This window comes from Copadichromis virginalis, linkage group LG7 (assembly GCF_057382275.1).
Source record: "Copadichromis virginalis isolate Kocher_CV1m ecotype Utaka linkage group LG7, C_Virginalis_male_GT1.1, whole genome shotgun sequence".
Taxonomy (NCBI): Eukaryota; Metazoa; Chordata; class Actinopteri; order Cichliformes; family Cichlidae; genus Copadichromis; species Copadichromis virginalis.
The window spans coordinates 66,275,576-66,290,731 of record NC_140624.1 but is presented as its reverse complement, the minus strand read 5'-3'; the positions used below and the strand labels follow the sequence as shown (position 1 = coordinate 66,290,731).

The 15,156-nt window shown below is 43.2% G+C and overlaps 1 protein-coding gene and 3 pseudogenes across 2 annotated transcripts in view; 3 read left to right on the top strand and 1 right to left on the bottom strand.

The window, feature by feature from the left end:
• Positions 1-15,156, top strand: part of ldhd (lactate dehydrogenase D) — a 49,969-nt gene that overhangs the window by 23,867 nt on the left and 10,946 nt on the right. The gene's annotated exons all lie outside the window — the stretch shown is intronic.
• On the bottom strand, positions 2,308-3,149 carry LOC146706627 (uncharacterized; annotated as a pseudogene).
• LOC146706626 (uncharacterized) lies at positions 8,682-9,894 on the top strand (annotated as a pseudogene).
• LOC146706625 (uncharacterized) lies at positions 10,610-11,920 on the top strand (annotated as a pseudogene).

The window sequence follows — 15,156 nt, the reverse complement described above, 5'->3', positions numbered from 1 at the left end:
TCCACCCACCACCACTTCCCCTGCCAGTGGCGGACTCCCTCAGACATCGGTGCGTTGGTGGTTCTTTGTGTCTGGGGATGGGCGTCCGGGTACACACCGGCTCACTCCTTGGCGGCCGCTTATCAGGGCCTGGAGCCTGGGGCTCGCTCGGGCCACTTTGGAGGTGGGGTGCCCCCGGCCTCTCGGCCTGGGGCTCGGTCACTCAGGCGCAGCTGGCTGCCGGCGGAGCTCACGGGCGCGTCACTGCAACTCCCCCTGGCTTCTGCTCCGCGGCTGCTGAGTGAGCCCTCATCTGGGACTCTCCTCAGCTCTTACTGAGACAGTGGCGCGGCTGCCCCTCTGTTGGTCTTCCTTGGTCTCTTGTGTTCTGGGGGCCTCTGGATGTCTGGAGTTTTGATCTCCTCCATACCTGCTTCATACCCTGGAGGACGGGGCTGTGGCTCCCCACACTCCCTAGCAGATCGTTACATGGAGAAACCTTTGGAATGCAAGCATGCTGATCCACACAGGTATGCACACAGGTGTACACACGGGTATTCACAGACGCGGACTACAGCTTTCTTGGCTGCTGCCTCAAAGCACATTGTGCGCTGTCTATCTTGCGTGCTGCACAATATCGTTTATTACTTAGTATCTACTGATATTTACTGCTAGCTAGTTTATTGTGATGGTGCCGTTTTTTATTATGTTGCTCTTTGTTGTTTGCTTTCTCTTCTGTTTTTTTCTCTCTGTACAGGTGACCCAGGTGTTTTTTTTTTTTGTTTTTTTTTGGTTTGGGTTTTTTTTTTTTCTTTCTTCCCCCCTTCTCACCGTCTCTTCTCCCCTTTGGTTTTCTTTCTCTCCCTCTCTTTCTTTCATTCTTTCTCCCTGTCCTATCCCCCAGTCATGTCTGTCCCGTTTGTAGGAACTGAAAATAAAATAAATTCATAATTATAATAAAGGTCAATCAAATGGACCAATATGGCAAGGCCATGATGATCCACTTGATAAAATAAATCCGCTTGGCATCTTTCTTGGCCTTAAGACAACAATTCTGATGGCTAAAGATCCAAACGGGACACACAAAAAAAAAAAAAAAAAAAAAAAAAAAAAAGGAAAAAAAGGTTCCTTCATGTATGTCTGTGAAGGTTCTCAGTCATCCAGGTCATCGTAGTCAAAGGAGCTTGCAAAGAAAAGCGTCTGGACTTCTTTAAGTTGCTTGATGTAATGTTCCTTCATGTAATGATCTGCTAGAGGGTATGGGGGAGCCACAGCCCCGTCCTCCAGGGCATGAAGCAGGTATGGAGGAGATCAAGACTCCAGACATCCAGAGGCCCCCAGAACACAAGAGACCAAGGAAGACCAACAGAGGGGCAGCCGCGCCACTGTCCCAGAAAAAGCCGAGGAGAGTCCCAGATGAGGGCTCACTCAGCAGCCGCGGAGCAGAAGCCAGGGGGGGTTGCAGTGACGTGCCCGTGAGCTCCGCCGGCAGCCAGCTGTGCCAGAGTGACCGAGCCCCAGTCCGAGAGGCCGAGGGTACCCCACCCCCGAAGTGGCCTGAGCGAGCCCCAGGCCCTGACAAGCAGCCACCAGGAGTGAGCTGGTGTGTACCTGGGCGCCCATCCCCAGACACAAAAAACCACCAACGCACCGATGTCTGAGGGAGTCCGCCACTGGCAGGGGGGGAAGTGGGGGGAGATAGGCCTCCATACCTTAGAGGTCCTGAGATGTCCCCAGAGAGGTGGCGTCTGGTACCCAACCTGACATATAGACACAGACATACAGGCACACACAGATACAAACATCCATTCCTACCCTCATGCTCTCATATGCAATTACTCAACACTCAACCAACGTGGAGACAGACATAGAGAGACACTGTACACACAATCACACTCCAAGCGTGCTCTAAGAACTGAGTCTAGGTACCCTTGCCCCTGGAGGGGGAAACTGCACCCAGACCCAGGTGGTGTTAGCATAATGCCAGCATACAACTATACTATTAGAGGAACATCGCCAGAACACACAAAAACAAGAACAAGACAATATATAAAAGTTAAAGTTCAGGCTCAGCTTTGGAGAACAATTCATGTAAAACAATTGTACTCCAGTTCTGAAACCTTTCATTTGAAAGCCTGTGTTTGCTCCGGAAGATCCTCTGGGTGTGGACCCTTTTGCTGCTGCTGGCACAGTGACTAGTTATGCAGAGACAGAGGCATATGAGATAGAAACAGACTTAGCCATTATCACGTCTGACATTTAGTAATAGCGCAGTACTTACAGCTCTGCATTTGTAGTTTTACAGGTGAAATGCTCAGCATTGCGTCCTCCAGGGCTTTATCCTCATCCATCCCTATGATGCAGGCAACAATTAGATAAATATATACTGAACTTATTTCACATCAACAACATTATTAAATATTATTAAAACAATTTACCCAGGGGTTTAGTTGGAGGATTTTTGCAATCAGACGCAGACTGCTGCTTCTTCCGCAGGTACTGCTGCAACTTATGCATCCATGTTCCTTGACTGCAGCTCTTCCTCATGATAAAGGCTGCATAGCCGTCACCTCTGCCATCCCAAATATCCTTCCAGGTGCTCTTGGTTCGTGAGCCAAAGCCAACCAGCTGATCATCCTCAGAGGCATCTGCAGCAACACTCACTCTGCTGGTCTCGCAGTTCAGAAGAGTCTTTCTCTGTAAAGCTGAGGGCATACTGTACAAATGAATGCAAGCTCTCCTTGCCATGCCTTTCTTCCACAGAGGTCCCTGCAGCCTCTTCCTTCTGGAGATCTTTGATCAGGTACATGGTGTACCCGACATCATTCTCCAGAAGCCACCGGAAAGATTTCCCTTTATACTTTCCAAACTGCAGGATGTACTCTCTCCCTGCACTTCCTTCATGTCAGACACATCCCCTCCTCTCTGATAGACGTCAGTCAGAGCATTCTGACGTACAAAGTCCTCCCTCACAGGTGCAGACTTGTCCTGCAGTTTGGGGTCATTTTTAATCCGTCGAGCTTCTTTTGACGGGTCCTGGAGAGTGTATCCAAGTGGCCCCTTGCGGAACACCACTGAGATTTTCCCTGGATATGGCGCAACTTTCTTGTGCATCTTGACATGCAGTGAAAAAATAAACAATTATATTAAACAAAATTGATTCCAAACAGAAACAAAGACATTTCAGGTTATAATCTTGCTGCACATTGTGGCTGGGTTTAACAGCAGGATGCAGGAGAACAATAAAGAGAAAATCTGAATAAACATTTGCGATAAGTGTTTTTTCTCCAGGCAATACAAACTGTGTCGCAGTGTTCGTTTGATTTTGGGACCTGAAGCAGACGGAGTTTTGGACCCAGATTACTCTGCGAGGCTCCTGACTACAGTAGCCGTAATGCTCCGGCAATCCACCAAGCGGTGCGCCTTCGTAGCTTACCAAAGTTGTACTAAAACATTGGACAGATTTCTGCGCGCCATGTACCATATAAAATCTGTTCAAGGTCAGTAAGCACAACCAGAATTCATACATAAAGCACACTGTCGATTTTTGAGAAAATTAAAGGATTTTAAGTTCGCCTTACAGTGTGTAAAATACGTTATACAGGGGGGGGGGGGGGAGGAAAAAAAAAAAAAAAAAAAATATCGCGATATATATCTATTTTAGGCCATATCGCCCAGCCCTTGTCCATTGCATTGCAAATGATATTGCAACACATCTGTTATCTTTAAAATACACCTGAAAATTTATTCTGTTCGTTTATTCTCATTTCAAACAACGTTTCTTATCTTTGATCAATGACCAAGGAGCCGATGGTGCTCTTCGGGCTCGATCTCCTCCATGCCTCTTTCATGCCCGGGGGACGGGGCTAATGCTCCCCACACCCCCTAACAGATCGTTACATGGAGAAACCTTTTGAATACAAGTGCGCTCATCCATACAGATGCGCACACAGGTGTTCACAGACAAACTACACCTTTCTTGGCTGCTACCTCAAAGCACATTGTGCACTGTCAGTCTTGGGTGCTGCACAATAACATTCAATATTTAGTATTTACTGTTATTTACACTTAGCTAGATTATTGCAATGGTGTGGTGTTTATTATGTTCCTCTCTTTTTTGCTTGTTTTCTCTTCCCCCCCTTCTCTCAACAGGTGATCCAGGTGAGTTTTTTTTTTTTCTTCCTTTCTTTTAAGTCCCCTTTCTCACCGTCCCTCTTCCCCTCTGTTTTTCTTTACACCCCTCTCTTTTGTTCTCTCTTACCTATCCCTCAGTCATGTCTGTCCCATCTGTAACAACTGAAAAATAAAAATAATCATAATAACAACAACAACAAAAAGGTCAAATGGACCAATATGGCAGAGCCGTGATGATCCACTTGGTAAAGTAAATCTGTTGGGCATCCTTCTTGGCCTTCAGACAATAATTCTGATGGCTAAAGACCCAAACGGGACAGGCAAAAAAATAAAATAGAAAAAAAAAAAAAACATAAACAAGGATCGCTGAGATCTGTTGCAAGCGGTGCATAATTTGTTTTGTCTTCTGAAATTTAAAAGAAAAAAAAAAAGAAAAGCCGTATCTCAAACTCGCAAGAGCACCAGAAGACCATAGTGGCCAAAAATATATTACATCTGTAGTGGTTTAGCACTACCATAGAAAATGAATGGAAAACTGTTTGGGGCCGTTTAGTTAAGCAATCCCAACCTCCCATGCAGGAGGCCTGGTTTTGATTCCCAGCCAGTGCAAGAGTGTTTACACCAGTATAAAACACCTGTGTTTTTAGTGGATGGCCGACGCTAGCACCATTGACCAACAATGGGCCTTCAGGTCTGTGTCATAATCATTAATATGCAAATTATCAAATCAAAATTTATTTATATAGCACATATTAAAAACAACAGTGTTGACCATAGTGCTTCACAGTCAATAAAAACATGAGACAGTTAAAACAAACAATAGAAGAGGACAACAAACAATAGGTAACAACGCAACAAGCTAAAACAGCCAACTAGACAGAATCAAAAGCCAAAGTAAAAAAATAAGTTTTAAGACGTAATTTAAAAGACTGGATAGACTCGGCAGTGCGAATATGAACGGGGAGGTTATTCCAGAGTCTGGGTGCCACGGATGCAAAGGCCCGGTCGCCTCTCGACTTCGAGTCCTAGGTTGTGCTAGGAGCCTATGGTTGGATGATCTAAGTGCCCTGTTGGGATTGTATGAATGGAGTAAATCAGAAAGATAACTGGGCGCTAAATTATTCTAAATATTAAAAGTGAACAAAAGAATTTTAAAATCTATACGATATTTAACAGGGAGCCAATGTAATTTGGCTAAAATTGGAGTTATGTGTTCATGAATTCTCGTACCTGTTAAAAGACGCGCCGCTGCATTTTGAATTAACTGGAGCCGGCAAAGAGAGGAGTGTTGGAGGCCCGAGTAGAGGGAGTTACAGTAGTCCAATCTGGATGTAATAAATGCGTGGATAAGCTTTTCAAGATCTTTTAAAGGAAGGAACGGCTTTGCTTTGGAAATCTGACGCAACTGGTAAAAGCTGTTTTTTACCACAGTGGACACCTGTTTCTCGAGTTTAAAAGAGCCATCCAGGAACACTCCGAGGTTTCTTACAGTGGACGAAAGATGGCTAGCGAGAGGGCCTAGGGCATCAGCTAACTGGTCTAGCGGAGTGTGACTACCAAAGACTATGATTTCGGTCTTATTCTCGTTCAATGTAAGAAAATTATGTGATAACCAAATTTTAACTTCATGCAAACAGTTGAACAGAGGTTGCAAAGAAGCAGTCACATCGGATTTCAAAGGTAAATAAATCTGGATATCATCGGCATAACAGTGAAAGGAGATGTTATGTTTTCTAAAAATTAATCCCAACGGCAACATGTACAAAGAGAAAAGAGCAGGACCGAGCACGGACCCTTGAGGCACACCACAATAAATAGGGGCAGAAGCCGAGGAGTGTTGCCCCATAGCAACAGAGAACGACCTCTCTGAGAGATAGGATTTAAACCAAGATAAAACCGTACCTTTGAGACCAACAACATGTTCCAATCTTGATAGAAGAGTGTTGTGATTAACCGTGTCAAAAGCAGCAGACAAGTCAAGTAAAACTAAGACCACAGAATATCCAGAATCTACAGTTAAAAGAAGATCATTAAAAACTCTAAGTAAGGCTGTCTCTGTGCTGTGGCGAGGTTTAAAACCAGACTGAAACTTTTCATTAATACCATTTGCATCTAAAAAGGCCTGAAGTTGTTTTAGAACTACCTTTTCCAATATTTTGGAAATAAAAGGGAGTTTAGAGATCGGCCTGAAGTTAGTGAGAGCATTAGGGTCAAGATTTTTCTTTTTCATAATAGGTTGCACAACAGCATGCTTAAAGACAGACGGTACACAACCTGATGACAATGATGCATTCAGCAGAGATAAGATACAAGGACCAATAACATGTAAAGCTTCCTTAAAGAAACAAGGAGGAAGAATATCATGCGGGGAACCAGAGATTTCGAGATGATCAATTATATCTTTTAAAGCAGAATAAGACACTGGCTCAAACTGTTGAAAGACAGTCAAGCATTCAGAAGCTGGAACTGGGTCTAAAACTGATGATGGGTGAGATGGATGAGAAGCCCTTAGAGCTGAGATTTTAATCAGAGAAATACTTTAAGAATTTATCACAAAGAGCAGGGGAGGCATCCCTATAAGTGGTAGTGCGAGGGTTTATCACAGAATTAAAAGTATTAAAAAGTGCTCGGGGGTTGTGGCTATTAGTCATAATAATGCTAGACAAAAAGGCAGATTTGGCAGCTTTAACAGACTTTTGATACTTAGATAGACAATTATGGAGGATGTCCAGAGAGACGTGGAGTTTGTCTTTCCTCCATTTTCTTTCAGCACGACGACATTCACGCCTAAGGGCGCGAGTAGTATCATTTAGCCAGGGTTGTGAGGATTTGGCACGTTTAATTCTCAGAGGTGCCACAGAATTAAGGATGTCAGCGCATGTAGTATAAAAGAGGTTAGCAAGCTCATCCGCTGATAAAACCCCATTACAGTTAGCATCAGAGAGGGGAGAGTCAAGGAAAGCATCAATGAAGTGGGCGATTGACTGGGAGTTAATCGTGCGCGATTGCCGCACAGGGCCATCACTGTTCAAATCCACATTGCTCGCTACAGTATTAAACAAAACCGGAAAGTGATCTGAAATTATCATGATCATTGATCAATGGCCATGAGTACTACTCACCAAGAGTTGAACAATGGCTCCAGTCACAGCATTGTAAGATGGTGAACAATGTACTCTTAGATTCAGACTCTTAAAAATATTCAGCAGTCGATCAAAAACACAAGAAAACCATGAATCAACATGCTCTGCTTTAACTTTACCTGATGCTGCTGAAGTAGAGTTTTTATTAGAAACACAGAAATTCTTTTATCATGGTTTGCTGTATGGGAGGCAGGATGAAGGAACCAAATGCAGAACTCTGAGACACTAGGGTGAACTAAAAGAGGCAGCTTTATTGCGCTGTAGCAGAAAACGCCATAAAATAAACTTGCAACAAACTAACGTGAAAACTGGAAACTAAAACTAAACACTGGGAAGCTACAAAACTGGAAACGACAGACTAGGAACAAAGATAACAGTGAGTACTTGGGGACGGGGGGAAAAACAAACAAACAAAAACACACAACACACAACAACAACAACACAGATGTGGACCCTGAGACAGAGGCATGAACTGTGGGACAGGAAAAATAAGTGGAGTAGACATAATACGGACACAGGGAAGGCACATTGTTGTTCTAGCTTCTAGTTTCAAAAGAACTAAAACCATTAATAACAATACCCAAGAAATATAAATTAAACACAAAACACTGGGTCACACCCAGGACCATGATATTGGCATAAAAAGTTTACATTTCTTCGGCATTGAACAGCAGAAATTAGGATCTCTTGTCGGAGGTGATTTCTTTCTGTTCTTGAAGTACACAGAGAGAGAAAGAGCTGTGCACGAAGTGCGATTTTATCGTGGTGGAAGCAAAACGGCAAAAGTAAGAGTGAATTAATGATGATATTTATCAAATGTGAAGCTTAGTTTGGATCTTTTGCTGCTGGTTCAGTGAATTTTGGTTGGAGAGAGATAAAAACCTGCAGCTCAGAATCTGTGAGATGTCAGCTTTCAGCCTCCAGTGTGTCTGTGTACGTGCCGTCGGGTGAGAACGCAAACATCTTATAGATTCTGATGCATCGGGTGCGCACTCTCCTTTTACGTCTTTGTGTGGAATCCATTTACCTGCTCTCGTTTGCCGTTTTACCTGTTTAGTGGTTGTTGAAATAGTTTTGTGAGCTTTAACCAGAGATTTGGCATTTTTGGCAAAACACGCATGTAAAAATCGATCCAGGATTTAATGACTCAATATCGCTTTATTCAAATTAAGAGATTTAAAATCAGAAAATCAATTATTTAAACCCACCCCTATGAAACAGACAGAAACATGACTGCTTGACTTTTAATATAAATAAAACAAAGGCTATAAAGATACAAACTGTGAGACCCCTCTAGAGAAAACATGGTTGAAATAATATATAAGATTTAAAGCCAGCACTCACAACTTGCTTAAATCAACTTTTTCAAAACACTGTATGCTTACCTGATGGTAAGCATACAGTGTAATATGAACATGTAGGTGAACTTTTTGCTGTGCTCCATTTAGGATCCCAGACTGTATCCTTGGTGAAAATCTATCGTGGGATGCCTGGAAAACGACTCCTGCTATTGTTGCTAGGGCCTTAAACCCACTAAAATAGCAGCATTATTGTGAAACTTGACCTGTTGCACTGCCTGAGGCCATTTGTGGGAGTTCACCTCTGAGCATCATCCATTGATCAGCACTTTCTGCCAGCTTCTCTGCTGCCTTCTCAGTGGTTGATCAGGCGACCCTGAAGAGGCTCCATGCTTATAAGTTCTGTTGTATACATTCTGCTAATCGCACTAAGCAACACATACGAGAGCACTGCGGGAGCAAAATATCACAACCCACAGAGCTGCTGAACAGAGTGGAAAAGAGTCCTAAACCATTTTTACCTGGCCACAGGCCCCAACAACGTCCCACTTTTCAAGCCATCCATGCTGAAGGTGTGGCGCATAGAGAGAGTGCATATTCCTTGTGGTTAGCTGAGTGACCCTGAACTTTCCGAGGGTGTAATGTTTCGGTATGGTGGGACTCTTTAGCTAAACTATGTTCCTGGCGAAGGCGCTAAGGACCCCATCTGGATTCCCTTCCGATGCACTTCACAGCTGGAGGGTTACCATTTTCACCAGGCCCAGTGGATCACCGGCACTCATGTATCCACTGAATTATTCCAGGCCCAGGGCATGACAGGGGTGGCACGATGGAACTACCAAAGACTGGTGGACCGTAAGCAGCCGGCTGTCATTCTCCCTTCTGTTTTTGATCCAGCTCTAGTGGTGGAGTTGAATGCAGCCTCCAGGAGAGTGACCGGTCAGGAGAAGTAATAATAATAATAATAATAATAATAATAATGGATTTATATAGCGCTTTTCAAGGAACCCAAAGCGCTTTACAATACCACTATTCATTCACTCTCACAATCATACACTGGTGGAGGCAAGCTACAGTTGTAGCCACAGCTGCCCTGGGGCAGACTGACAGAAGCGAGGCTGCCATATCGCGCCATCGGCCCCTCTGGCCAACACCAGTAGGCAAGTAGGGTAAAGTGTCTTGCCCAGGGACACAACGACCAGGACAGAGAGCCCAGGGATCGAACCGGCGACCTTCCAGTTACAGATGCAATTCCCAACCCCCTGAGCCACGGTCACCTCTCTGTCAGACACTGGAGAGCGATTTGGGCTTGAATACAGAGAGCCAGGCTGCCGTCCAGTCCCTTTAAACTGGGACAAACACAAAACCCAGAAGGTGAACTGGGTGCCCTTCAGGCCCCATCTTCTGTACAAAAACCTGTCTCTGCCCAACTTCAGGTTCCAGCATTGGGACCCTTCTCCAGCTAGCCGTGGCATTACATGCATCAGCACCACCTGTGACCCAACCATTTTCTGCTAGTGTGCTTTTAAAGCAGGAGATACCATCAGAAGACATCCAGCAACCTACAGTCATGTGAAAGTTAACATATTAGTATTGTCAAACAATTTGGCATTATTATTATTATTATTATTACATGATATGAGCAACCACTGAACTATTACTATTGTTTCCCAGAAAGCTCTACTTTTGTCGATGTAGTCCTCGTCATCGAGTGCTCGCACTGGACCCATAAAGACAGGTGGACGGATTTTTGTGCTGGACCACACACGCTAGACACGACCCATGAAAGAGACAATAGATGACTTTCTGCAAAAGCACCACGGGAAGAAAAACCTTGTGGATCAAGATTATGCAAACAAGGTCCATTGTTCTGCTACAGATCCCAACGGCTTGCTGCACCGCACATGTAAGCTACACATATCCCGTTATGTGAAACACTTGGCTAAGCTTCTAAACACTTCTTTGAACACAAGCCCAGAAAAACTTCTGCAGACTCAGCAACTGTGGCACTCTTTAACAGAAGGGAGTGAGACAACCAGTGTTCCTGTGGTCACCATGGAGCCAGCTTACTTAAACCCACCTCCTCCTGCCCTGTCTACACCTCTGACACAAGACTCAATAGAGAAGATTGTGGAACGCATCTTAGAGAATCAACAGCAGGAGCAACCTGAGGAAGGAAGGCAGAAAGATTTGTCTTGCCTGTGGACAGCCCAAGTCCCAGTATGAGACAGATGGATCTTCCATCCACTATTTTGTACCAGCGAGGGCCTGTGCCGTATTTCTATTGTTCAAAGAAGATACATCAAAGTTATGCTGCTGAGGGAATCGGTAACCCTAAAATGCCCTTTGAAGAATTTGTTCAGACTGAATTTTTCCAGAGGGAACCGGACGCTACCTCTGCAGATTCAGCCACAGGGACCAAATAGTCCACACATTCATACGGGCTTCCCTGAAGTGGCAGGAAAACTATATTTGCTGCGTGAAGCTTGTGGATCAAGATTATGCAGACATGGTCCATCGCTCTGCTACAGATCCCAACAGCTTGCTGCATCCCACATCCAAGGTGCACGTATCCCGGTATGTGAAGCACTTGGCTAAACTTCTCAACACCAATTCATCTTTGAACATAAGCCCAGAAAAACTTCTGGAGACTCAGCAGCTGGGGCACTCTTTAACTGAAGGCAGTGAAACAACTAGTATCCCTGTAGTCACCATAAAGCCTGCAGTCTTTAACCCGCCTCCTCCTGCCCTGTCTACACCACTGACACAAGTCTCAATAGAGAAGATTGTGGAGGGCATCTTGGAAAGGCAGCAGCAGCCTGAGGGGAAAAAGGCAGACAAAGACTTGTCTTGCCTGTGGACAGCCCAAGTCTCAATATGAGACAGATGGATCCACCGTCCATTATTTTTACCAGAGAGGGCCTGTGCGCTATTCCTATTGTTCCAACAAGGTGCATCAAAGTTATGCTGCTGAGGGAATCGGTAACCCTAAAATGCCCTTTGAAGAATTTGCTCAGACAGAATTTTTCCAGAGGGAACCGGATGCTACCAAGAAGAGGGAGAAGAGAAGGATGGAGGAAAAGCAGATTCAGCCACAGGGACCTGAAACAGGGACCAAATAGTCCACACATTCATACGGGCTTCGCTGGAGTGGCAGGAAAACTATATTTGCTGCCCTTTGAAAGTGTACTCTATACAGAGACAAAGGCGTGGACAAGGAAATGACCTGGAAGGAGTTTCAGGAGTCTGCTTTCTATGAGGCAGAGAGACTTAGATGGAAGAAAAAAAGAAAGAAAAAAAAAAAAAGGAAAAGAAATGAGGAAGAAACAGTTGACACTGTACCTAAGAGTTTTTTTTCTCTAGTTACATTTCTTTTGTTTATATAAATAACATTGTAAATGTAAAAAAGTAAATTGTTTTCTGCAAAAGTATCACTCTTCTTTATAACCTGTTAGAGTTCACCTACATGGTAAGCATACAGTTATATAAACATCAGGTAATCTGTTTTAAAAAAATAAAATAAAATAAAAAATAAAATAAATTGTTAGTGCTGCCCTTAAATCTTGTACATTATTTCTAAGTCACGTCATGTGATGATAACAATCACACTTTCTCTAGAGGGGTCTCACAGCTTTTATCTTCATAACCTTCTGTTTGATTTATATTATTAGAAACACGACTGCTTGTCTTTTACCTGTGTGACTGTACAGCCTATGTCAGACATGTCCACCAGACAGAAGAATCAATTCAGGACAATGTCTGAAGTTATCTTTAATACATGCAGCGAACAGCTGGAGATGGTCCAGACACTTTGGCTGTCACACACAACGCGCTCTGTTTAGACCCAGACCAAACAGTATTGTTTGACTGATGGCCTTAATATAAAGACTTAGGACTTTATGTTTCCCAATTTTTGCTTTAAGTTATTTTGTTATTTACATAATAATGTAAATAACCTAATAATTATCCTTATTGCTGTTTTAGAGGAGCGGTGCTTCAAAGGATAGTTGCAGATTTCTGTCAGAATCTGCAGATTATATAGTACAAATAAAATGTTCACGTTTCTCCAACATTGTCTTCCCAACAGTTTCACTGACATCTACACTGGATGGCCAGGAAGCGTTCGCAATGTCTTATCGGCCGCTTCTCCGGAGCTGATAATTGGCATCTGTCTTGTGTCAGTGACGTAAAAGACGGATTTAATGCGACATGACCGTTCAAACAGCAGTCGCTTTCTAAAACATCGGATATGTATCGGATTCAGTACCACATATGAAAGTGACCCAGATCGGATTTGTGCCGTTCACACTGTCATACCATGATCGATATGGGTCGCATTGGGTCCAAAAAAAAAAAAAAAAAAAAAAAAAAAAAAAAAAAAAAAAAAAATTCCCTTCCTCTGTAACTGCCCAATGTTCCCCTGTCCTTGTGCTTCATGCCTCAGAGTCCCAGACACAGTCTGTGGCATGGAGGTATGCCAGGTGAGCTCATACTCGTGGTGCATGAGTTCGTCGATTTGGTTTGCCATGTTTGCTGGAGATTTGTCAGTCCACCTCAGCTCATCCGTAAAGACTTGCAGATGGCCTTTTTGGATGTCAGAAAAGTTCGGTAAACCTTTTGGACAGTTTCTCCAGCCATCGTGGATTGTCAGCACACCAGTTCTTGTCAGTCATGAGGATAGGATGTAATACTGACCAGTGGTGCCAACAATTGGCCTGCCCACACCAGCAGAGACCACTTGTAGACGAAAGCAACCATGGAGTCATGGCAAGATGTATTTGTTTCTTAACCTGACAATGATAACACACTCTGGTTTCCATATAAAGAAGGGGTGGAGCTGGAAGAAATTTGGAGATGGTAGGTCAGCCACTCAGGTTGTGGAGGGAGACGCCGGAGTGAAGTGGCGTTCCCTTGGAGTTACGCACTGGTTGAGACCCAGGCCACAGTCCAAGATCCTGAAGCTCAGTCTTCATCCACAGCTTCTGGTGTGAAGAGAAAGTCCAGCTGCTGAGGTCATGCTTATAACCAGCCATAGCTGGCTGAACTGAAGGAGCTAAAATTTAAACATAAATATTTGAAAAGCAGTGTTACTCTTACATTGTTTCTCTTAGAATACATTAAAAAAAAATATAAAATTTTTAAAAATCAGCGTTACAGCAGCATCACTAGTGCTAAAAATCTAGGAACTTTTCACGTGCTGTACACGCTCACCTTCTGTCCACAAAGTGCCCACTTTTGAAAACAGCAGTGAAGATGTGCAAGCAGCATCTGTACTGGGTCCTGAAAAAAAATGAATGCAGTCTCTCTGTAATTAATTTGTGCAAATTCTGAGCGAGATGAAAAGATGAGAAAATGTAAAAGTGATTTTGAATAATTAATGATCTATGCATTAAGCAGATGTTTAAGTGAACATCAACCATAAATGAAAATGGAGAGAGACCGGGATTTGACTCAGGCCTGATTGAGCATGCATCAAGACAGGTTCATTCGTCATTTTCATCATGCCATTTTACCACAGCTGATTAAATCTAACCGCCTTTACCCAAGCGATAGAAGCTTCCTTAAACAAATCAAGTAAATGAAATCACAGTGGACACTTCTGTTACCTTTAAAATACACCTGAAAAGTTAATCTGTTGGTTTACTCTCATTACAAACAACGTTTCTTACTTTTGATGAATGAACAAGGATCGCTGAGATCTGTTTCAGGTGGTACATAAGTTGTCTTGTTTCCTGAAATTTAAAAGTGGGAAATTTTTAAAAAGTGCCGCATCTCAAACTCACAACAGCACAAGAAGGATCACGATGGTTAAAAATATGACACCTGAAGTTTAGCACTACCATAGAGAATGAAAAGGAAACTGCTTAGGCCTGTTGAGCTAAACAATCCCAAGCTCCCACGCGGGAGGCCTGGGTTTTATTCCCAGCCACTGCAAAAGTTCCTAGCGCGCAATAAGCAAGCAATACTTTAACTTCAACCCAGTAACTCCTAATACGCTGGGACTCATCTTAATGGTCGTGCATCATAACAGTTTCCTGATTCTTTTCAAAAGATTCACTTTTTATATTTATCTTTCTGAGAAATCCTTTCATGTCCTTATTGATACAGCCCATATCAAAGTACATTTCGTGTGAATTAAAAAGCGCAGACTAAAGCAACGTCTACAAATTCATTGTTCTCTCTCACTGACAGTCCAAAATACAAAAGACTAAACGTGTTAAATGTCATGTTGTAAAAGATAATTGCAGTGCTGTAAAGATAATACTCTAACAAAATGTTTTATCTTATAACCATATTCAGTCAGTCAAGTTTACCAAACTTTACCATGAGGGATGTGACATTCAGTAACTTGGAAATTCTATTGTGACGACAAACGTTAGATCTGTTTAGTTAATTTGTTTTATTTAGTAGACTTTTGGTTATTGTACTTTCTCTCTAGCTTCTCTTCAGTTTTTCGGTTCACTGTCCAGTCAGCTAATCATTTACCTCCGTTAATGAACACTTTCAAAAGCTTAGAGCTTCCAGATTCTCTGAGTAGTTGAGGATACCAGTATAAATCCTAGGGACACCTCAGTTTTGTTCTGTACCCAACTGAAGTAGGA